The sequence below is a fragment of the Rattus norvegicus genome, chromosome 8, assembly GCF_021556685.1.
Source record: "Rattus norvegicus strain SHRSP/BbbUtx chromosome 8, alternate assembly SHRSP_T2T, whole genome shotgun sequence".
In the NCBI taxonomy this organism is placed as follows: Eukaryota; Metazoa; Chordata; class Mammalia; order Rodentia; family Muridae; genus Rattus; species Rattus norvegicus.
This window is the reverse complement of record NC_141541.1, coordinates 11,859,639-11,869,113: the sequence shown is the minus strand read 5'-3', so window position 1 is coordinate 11,869,113 and position 9,475 is coordinate 11,859,639. Positions and strand designations below refer to the sequence as shown.

The 9,475-nt window shown below is 42.8% G+C and overlaps 1 pseudogene; it reads right to left on the bottom strand.

Moving 5' to 3' along the window:
- Window positions 1-8,682: 8,682 nt before the first annotated feature.
- Window positions 8,683-9,059, bottom strand: Rpl35-ps7 (ribosomal protein L35, pseudogene 7; annotated as a pseudogene).
- Between the last annotated feature and the right edge of the window lie 416 nt (window positions 9,060-9,475).

Below are 9,475 nucleotides of genomic sequence, written 5' to 3'. Positions count from 1 at the left end.
CACATATATGGACTGGGATGCAAGGTTATTGGCAAGCACTTTGCTCTTTTGTACATCAAACTTGAGTATCTGAAGATTTTAGTATCTCTCAGCAGCCAAAAACAAATCCTCTGTGGGAATCAAGAGATGGTAGTGATTCTTATATAGTTATGGAGATTCAGTTCTCAACCTGTGGGTCGTGACTCCTTCAGGGGGGTCACATATCAGATATTCACATTATGATTCATAACAGTAGCAAAATTCAGATAAGAGGTAGCAATAAAATATTTTTGTGGTTGGAGGTCACCACAACATGAGGAAGTATATTAAAAGGTCACAGCACTAGGAAGTTTGAGAACCACTGTTATAGAGTACATAACTGCTATTTGGCTCCTAGAAGCTCAGGTAAGACTTCCTCACATAGTAAGGACAGGCTTTGTTGGTGAACTACTTCTATGTAACACAGGGTGGAGTACAAGGTTTCAAAGGGGGATGAGGGATGGGAAAGTATAAATTACTGAGACAAAATCTGGGAGAAAGGCAACACACACCAATGAGGTGACCATGGTGCTGCTTGAGAAGGAAGACAGGGAGAGGGAGAGGGAGAGGGGGAGGGAGAGGGGAGGGAGAGGGGAGAGAGGGAGAGAGAGAGAGAGAGAGAGAGAGAGAGAGAGAGAGAGAGAGAGAGAACCCCCTTCTCTACAGTTCCAGATCTGCAACTGAAAAGGAAGTTATAAGAATTCCCACTGTTGGGCTGGAGAGATGGCTCAGCCGTTAAAGGCTAGGCTCACAACCAAAAATATAAGAATTCCCACTGTCATCTCTCTCTCCTCCCAGAAATTTAACTCTGAGATATGTGACGTCAATGTCCTTTATCCCTCCCATGAATTCTTCAAAAAGTTTTATAAATTTCGATGATGCATTTATGTGCAGCCAAAGAGACTGACAGAAGCAAGCTGGCAAGTGAGGAGAATTCTATCAAAGAAATGTCTAAGTTATCACAAAGCACTGTGTTCCTGGTATATCTGGATTTGAACATGTGAATGCTGCCTATATAGATGTCATTTATTCAACCACATACTCACTTGATACCCTAGAATGTAGTAAGAAAAATGTGTGTTCTGAACATGCTCCATGCCCACACACTCGTAGAATTAGAAAATGATTAGATCAGATTATAACATGCGATGAGTTTTATGCCCTGAGATTTCATTGCAAGAGTAGGTTTGAGTGTTCTTTGCACAAGCCTGGAATCAGAACTGGATATGTTGAAAAGTACCAACCCAGACCACTTTTTCTCTGATCAGGCTATGGAGAAAATGTTTTCTCCTTCCAGAACACATTCTCTTGCAATTTTTTTGAGCATAAAATTCTTGTGATAGTGCCCAAGACCCCTTTACCATGGAACTCAGAATGAGTAGGCCTGTGAAAACCTGCATGGGCAACAAGCAGACATTCTGAGGTGTCTGGACTCTGAGACGTGATTGAGTCAGGGCCTTGAGGTGCTCAGACCCTGGGAACCTGGCTCATACATGCTTACTGATATCCACAAATTACTGGCACTGGCCAGAGAGATGCTGCTACGGCAATGGGAGATGTGCAACAGAGACATTCTCTTCTGTGAAGCAATGTAGGGAGCTATGAGACATTCAACTCTCAACACTTGTTAACCTGTAAGACCTGAGACCCCTGTGTGACACTCCCTTGTGGGCAGACCGTGAAGAGATTTCCATGCTGCTTCACAGAGCCTGAGCTCTCATACTCAAGTTTTAATTTCTTAGTGTGTAGTAAAGGTCATTGTATCAAGAGGTTTGTGATATTTAAATGATAAGAAGCTCTTGGCTCAGTTCCAGAGACTTAGGTACTAAATACTCAGGAGGGTACAGCAGTGTAGATGATGAATACTATTACAAATATTTCTGTTATGGTGATCTTGTGTCTCAATGTATTACTGTGTGAATACCGCCTTATAGAGAAAGAAAGAAACCCTGTGGAGCTCAGATGTTCAGCTCAAGACCAGCTGGATGAGCCCCTGAGATGAGACCTCTGAATCCACTCTGCTCTCTGCTAGAACAGGTACACCTTACCAGCCACAGCTAGCTACAGAAATCTGGCCTTTTGTTGTGTAACTGTGATAAAGAGTTTTGCAAAAAGGGGGTAGGGCAGAAGGAACAGTAGGGAGTAGACGGGTCAGTATGCATTATGAACATGTGTGAAACCTTGCAAGAACAAATTCAATTAAAAATTAAACACAGAGGTTTTCTACATTGGTCCTGGCAGGTTTTGTGGTCAATCAAAGTAGCAGTTGGCTGGGACACAGATTTCATCACGTGGAATTAGGCTGACTTCTGACAAGAGTGATGTCAGAGCATGTAGAAGGATGTAAGGTAGATCTGTTTAATGATAGCTTTGTCGCCAGTACTGTATGGCTCTGCATGCTGCCTTTCACCCTCATGACCAAGCCTAGTGGAAGAAATGACTGTAACCAGCTACAGGTTTTTTAATTGAGCTTTTCAAACAGTACGCCATTTGTCATAGGTGAACCCCATCAAATGCCTGGGAACTTGAATCTAAAGCTGGTGTGACTTTCAGCAAACCCACCACTGCTGATGGAAGGCACAGTATTCCTTAGTTTCTTCCTCCATAAGTTCAAGAAATGCCTTTACCACAGCACCACACTAGAGAGAGAGACTGGGGCAGAAACAGCAAACAGAATAAGCGGACACATCACATAAGTCTACTACTGTTCTCTGTTTCATTTATCTGTGAAAATAGAAGCCAAGAGAAGAGAAAGACAGACAGGTGCCTTATCGCTGAGTGACATCTGCAGGCAGCTCAGTGACATTAGGATTGAATTTTTCCTGTGTCACCCATTCAGTGGGAATTCTACTACATGCGGAAAGCATCAATATCCCAAAAGAACAAGTGGTAATGGGGGTGAAAGTTCACAGCTTTGACCAGAAAGAAATGATACATACTTCCTATATCCTCTATTTCCTGGTCAGGGAATAGGAAAGATAGTCCCCCACCCACTATCCATCTATACACACACGAGCATATACACAGGCACACATACATACACATACTGACCCACACATGCATACATATGTACATGCATAATATAGCCATTCATCTACAAACCCATTCACACATCTACCCATTCACATTTATTCAGCAGATACTATGTGCTAAATTCTTTGTTAAGATCAAGTGTTGAAAACAGGATCAAGTGACACAAACAGGACTTAAAGATGCTCATTGTCCTGCTGAAAGTTCCACCCCCCACCCCCAGCTGAGGACCGAACCCAGGGCCTTTCGCTTACTAGGTAAGTGCTCTACCACTGAGCTAAATCCCCAACCCTTTTCTGCTAAAAGTTAAGTCCCAAGTATTTTGATAGGCACCAGGGTACTATGGGACCCAAAAACAGGGATTTAAATCACCACAGGAGTCAGATGAGGCTGAGGCCTCCTGAAGGAGCAAGCTGTGAGCTGTGCTGGAAGATACTGTTTGCCTGAGCTTTCCTGCCAGAACAGCAAGTGAGGCCTTTTCCTCAGCTGTTCTGAGGGAGGCAGGAATGCTCACTGGCTTCATTACCAGCTACCAGATCTGAGTGATACAATTATAGCTTTCACATTCAGTTGCTGTTCTTATTCTGTTACCTTTGTCTTAGAAGTGCTGTCTATCCATTCTGTCATGAATTAACAGCAGCTGCTTCTCACTACGTCTAAAAGAAACTAACACAATTGTTATCCATTCTTTTCCTGCTATGGATAGAGTGAAGCATCATCCGGACAGAAATAATGCAGAGAATGAGGCTGGATCCTGTCGGGTCTCATTTAATGTCTTCTCATTGTAAAACCTAGCACAAGGCTTTAGAATACAAAAAGGATTTGTAAAGCTGGTTTCCCTTGAAGCATAGTAATTTTGTCAGTCCAGTGCTAACTAATGTCACTTACATTAATATTGAGATACTTTCTCAGGCATAAGAAATCATTAAGTTAGAGTATAAATATCACATCAAGACTTCTGAACCCTGTGTAGGTTATTAAAACAATTTTCTTTGTAAAAATTAACATGTATGTGCATTTGGAGTTTCAAAATCTTAGGAAGTATTAGTCAAAAGGATATGTTACACTATTAAAAAGAAGTTAATCATATCTTCCAAGAGCTTCCTAAGCCAATGTTCTTTGTATCTATGCTACACATGGATGTGCATAGAAATGTTAAACTACAACTCAAGCCCAAGCTTTGAGAGCTTCAAGCGTTAGATGTATGGGAGAGTAGGCAGTAAACCCAGTAGTGACTTAGCAAGACGTGGGGCGTCATGCTGAGCATAGGAGAGACACAGAATGTAACAGTCCATGGGGCTACAGAGATGACTCAGCCTAGAGGCTAAGAGTGCACACTGCCCTTGCAAAGGACCCATGTTCAGTTCGTGAACCCTACATCAAGTGACTCAGAACTACATGTAACTCCAGTTTCAGGGAACCCAAAGTCTTCTAGCTTCCTCAGGTACCTACACTCACATGCATAAACACACACACACACACACACACACACACACACACACACACAAATAAAAACAAAATAAAGTACTTTAAATATGGTTAAAATAAGTAAATAAAATCTTTAGGGATAAGGGACATCAGAGAAGGTGACATTGAGCTGTATTTAAAACCAAGAAAAGCCTTTGCCATAAAAATAAAGTAAAAAAGCACCAACAAGACAGAGTGGACTGTAAGGACACAGGGAGACAGCAGTCGAAGCAGAATCTCAGAATGACTGTTATAAGTGAGGTTCAGAGCAGAAGGAGTTGCACAGGTCGGGGTAGGGATTTAAGTTACTGTGAGGCTTACGGCCCTAGAGTGCATAGTGTAAACACAGTTCATCATAGTCATGGATGGCCAAGGGACGAGCAGATGAGTGAACAGGAATGAAATTGCAGCAGAGAATTCTGGGAATATGGATGACAGAGCAGGCTATGGGCCAGGACATAAGTACTGATGTCGATCAGGACTCTTGGGGTGCAGGGGAAGACCACACATGTCTGCCTCCTCTGTGCAGGAAGCCCAGTGCTGCCAGGGAATGATGACAATCTGTGATTTCCAATGGGACATTACCCCTAAGTCCTTGACACTCTTTCCAGTCCCGGTCATGTGTTGTTGCTGCTGTTTGTTTGTTTGTTTGTCTGCATTCACTCCCTCCTCACCCTGCTTCACAGGGCTGAACTACACTGCCTTGATCACTTTCTCTGCCTAGGACCTTGCCTGCATTGTCTCTCCTTTTTATCTCACCATGCTAAGCCATAAGGGCAGGGAAATAATTGTCTATACCCAGCGGCGTTCAGTGGAAGATTATCCAGTACACGTGAAACTTAGGCCGGTGTGAACACAGGGACTGAAGTTTGTTAGTCTTATTGCTGTGATGTCTGTCACTGTCTCAGCCCTTGTCCTCAAAGTCCCATCACAGGTCTAGCATCCTAACCTGAATGGCTGTTTGTCAGTACACACTATTTGAGCAGTGGAGAGGACCAATGCTGCCTGAGTTCTGTCATCCCATCTCTTTCTCTCCTTCACCTTCTGACATAATCTTATTCTTTCACAATTCATGTTGCCTTTATGAACATGGCATTGGTACATGGTTAGTTATCAATAAATATGTGTGGAATTAATTTAAATGGTCTTCATAAGGATACAACATTGAGCAACACTAATTTTTTTCTTTGGAGGCCAGAATATTTTAGTACCTAAGGATTATTATATCTGAACAATAGAAACATTCAGAAGAGGAAGTTGCTTGTACCCATGTATAAAATGGATTGCACCCCGTGCTATCTTTCTTAAGATATACTGAATTAGGATAATTTTGTTTACAATAAATTACTTTATTAATTTTATTTTATGCTAGTTCATAAAATCAAGATAGGAAAAGAGAAAAAAGGAATGGATGGATGGATGGATGGATGGATGGATGGATGGATGGATGGATGGATGGATGAGAATCCTGGCTTATCTATCATTACAAATAGTTCAATCTGGTTGGGTAAAAGATGTGTGGTACTCTTTCATGAATCTGGTATCAATGAGAAACAAAGAGTTATTCAGACTCCACAGCTGGTAGTAAACTGTGGAGAGAGTTGCCTATTTAGAGTAACACAGAAATCATCATTATAGCTCGATAAGTATCTCACTGAAGAACTCCCACACTGCTTTCTCATCGTTGTCTTTGTGTGCATTAGCAGCAGCATCCGAGTTGACAATGGGAACCGCCAGTCAGCTTCTCCGTGTCCTGTCACTGCAGTGCACAAAGAGTAGAATCGTATTACTGGGCTTGCTCCATTCACAGAACTATAAATGGACTTGCCACATCTGCTTTGCTTATTGATTCATTCACTGAGGGACTCGCTGATGAACTCACTCATTCACAGTTTTAGCCATGCTCTGAACAGAAAGAGTCTTTGTCAACCAGTGAATCTTAATCACAGAAGCCCCAGCACTATCATGTGGCAGCAAATCTGTCCCTGGGGTCCCTGGCCCCTTCCTAATGTCTGCTGCCACTCACCTGGGGTCCTTATTGCCACTAACCTGCATCAGGTACTTACATTCTGACTAATATTATAGTGTGTTCTATGGTATTTTCCTGGAAGACATGAACACATGTCTATTCACATCAAGGTTCTAGGTTAGTTGATTCGGTTGATCTTTCTGTGGAGTTCCTATTCCCTTTGGGTCCCATGCTCCACCCAATTCAATCTTTTCCTTTATAAGACTTGTTGTGGTCATGGTCTCCCTTCACACAGATCTAAGACACAGATGAATGTGACACGTTCCAGAGTAGTCATGGAGGACCTGTAAGACGATTTCACACAGGATCTCTGTTTAAGCCCTGTACCCTTTTGGTAGCTCTGCTCCAGCTGTTTTCTTTCTGAAAACCCTTCTCTAACTGAAAATTTTCTATTTCTTCCTCAAGGCCTAGCTCATAAGGCTGCTTCATCCATCTCATATAAGGACTGTCCAACTGGCTTTAACGAACCAGGATGCTGGAAGTTAAATTTCACATGACTGTGCTGGAGTATATCTCCTTGTGCCTTCATCTTCCAAATGGCAGGATGTGTCATCTGGGGTGACATTTCATGAAAATCACAGACAGATATTGTATGGTGAGTATCTAAGAAATTAAGGGGCAATAAGACCACAGAAGCAGAACTTAAGGCCATATATTCTTAGAAGCACTTAATAGGCCCAGCCAGGATTTAGACCCGCATTCGTTACTGCACAGAGAACATTCCCTCGTTATTGTTTTGGCAGAAGTACCAAGGCCCCTTTGACACCTCCTGCCGTAGCAGATACTTCTAGACACAGAGCTACAGGAAACAGCTGTGGAGTAGCAAGGCCATGGTAACTGGTGCAGTTAGACCCGCAACCACTCCAGTCTTCTCTGAGCCTGCCTCTAGAGAACAGCATCTTAGTGAGTTCCAGATGCCACAGCAAAGTACTGCGGACTGGAGGGCTTGCACATCAGGCATTTCCTCTATGATTCTGGAAACTAGGAGTCTACAGCCAAGCTGTTAATAGGGTTCCTTGCTTCTAAGCTTTCTCCCTTTGCTTTATTGATGGCCACCTTCTTTCCACATGCTCACATGGCCTTCCCTCTGTGTATATGTCCTCACTCCTTTTTCACCAGTCAGACTAGAAAATTCACGGGAGCCCAATCTAGCCATAATTATATCTTGAAAGGTCCTTCCTCCAACAGTGCAGATTCTGGGGCACTAGAGAAGACTATGATGAGAGTTTTAAAGGAGACATGATCCAGCCCAGGTAGCTAATAACTGTAATTTCACAGGGATTGGCAAGTGCTGATAAAATAATGAAATCTTAAAAATGAAACTCAATATCCAGGTATGATGATGCATGCCTATAACTCTACCACTTGGAAAATGGAACCAAAAAGATCAGCTCAAGACAAGTCTTGACCATAACATTCTATGGCTAGCCTTTACCACATGAAAATGTTTCTCAAAGAAGAGACAGAAACAGGAGCCAGATATAGATGTCTCCCAAGAGGCACAGCCAGAGCATGTCAAATACAGAGACAAATGCTAACAGCAAACCATTGAACTGAGAATGGGATCCCCATTGGAGGAATTAAAGAAAGGAGTGAAAGAGCTAAAAGAGCTTGTAACGCCATAAGAACAACAATGCCAACCAACCAGAGCTCCCAGGGACTAAACCACTACCCAAAGACTGTACATGGACAGACCCATGGCTCCAGCTGCATATGTAGCAGAGGATGGCCTTGTTGGGCACCAATAGAAGGAGAAGCCCTTGATCCTGACAAAGCTCAACCCCTCAGTGTAGGGGAATGTTGGGGTATTGGAAGGGGTGGATGGGGAGGGGAACACCCTTATAGAAGAAGGGGAGGGGGATGGGATAGGGGACTTATGTCTGGGAAACCGGGAAAGGGAATAACATTTGTAATGTAAATAAAAAATATCCAATAAAATAAAAAGAAAAGAAAAAATGAGAAACAGAGAAAATGGGAGGAGGGATGGAGAAAAAAGTCCAAAGTTCAAAAGTGAAAAGAATTCACCTATGATGTGTCTCCTATAATGTCCAATCTTAATTTCAACTTTTACACCCTCACATATAAAGCAAATTAATCTTTTTTCGTCAGTCTTGCACTTTATTGTCACTGTCGTCGTCTCAGGCCTTGACTGCGTACTTGCACAGTGGGTACAGTCGCTCCTTCCCCTGCTGCTTCTGGGTCTTCAGCTTCTCTTCATGCTTGGTGAGCCAGCGGCCCATGGCTCTCCTCTTCTTGGGTCGCAGGTCCAGGGGCTTACACTTCTTTCCCTTGTAGAATTTTCTGAGGTTTTCTGATTAATGACAGTGAGGACATGGGCAATGGATTTGCGTACAACTTGTTTCTTGGAGAGCTTGGACATGGCGCCTCCTGTCACTTTGGACATGCGAAGCTGGGACAGTTCCACCTTCAGATCATCCCGTTGTTTCAACACCTCCTCCTTCTTGCCGCACAGGTCCCGAGCCTTAATCTTGGCCATTGCTGTGTTGTTCACGGCTGAGGCCGCTGTCATTTTTCATGACTTTAAATACACAGTTCTCTGTGTGTCATGAGTATGTGTATGCATATTTTACATTTTATGGGCACTCACATGTATCATGCTGTCACATCCTAACAGAGGAGTGCATCTGTTTAGGTGTTTCTCTCTTCTCTCTGTCTCTCTCCTCTTTCTCCTCCTCCTCCTCCTCCTCCTCTCTCCCTCCCTCACACACACACACACACACACACACACACACACACACAAACTAAAAATTGAAGCCAATAAAGGAAATGTTGACACAATAATATGGGGAAGGTGTTGAACATTGTGAGTTGTAATATAAGCTTATCTGGGTCAGTCAAATGTTCCTCAGTCTGCGGATTCCATTATTAAAGTAGAATGTAATAAAAATTTCTAAAAAGTATCACCTAACT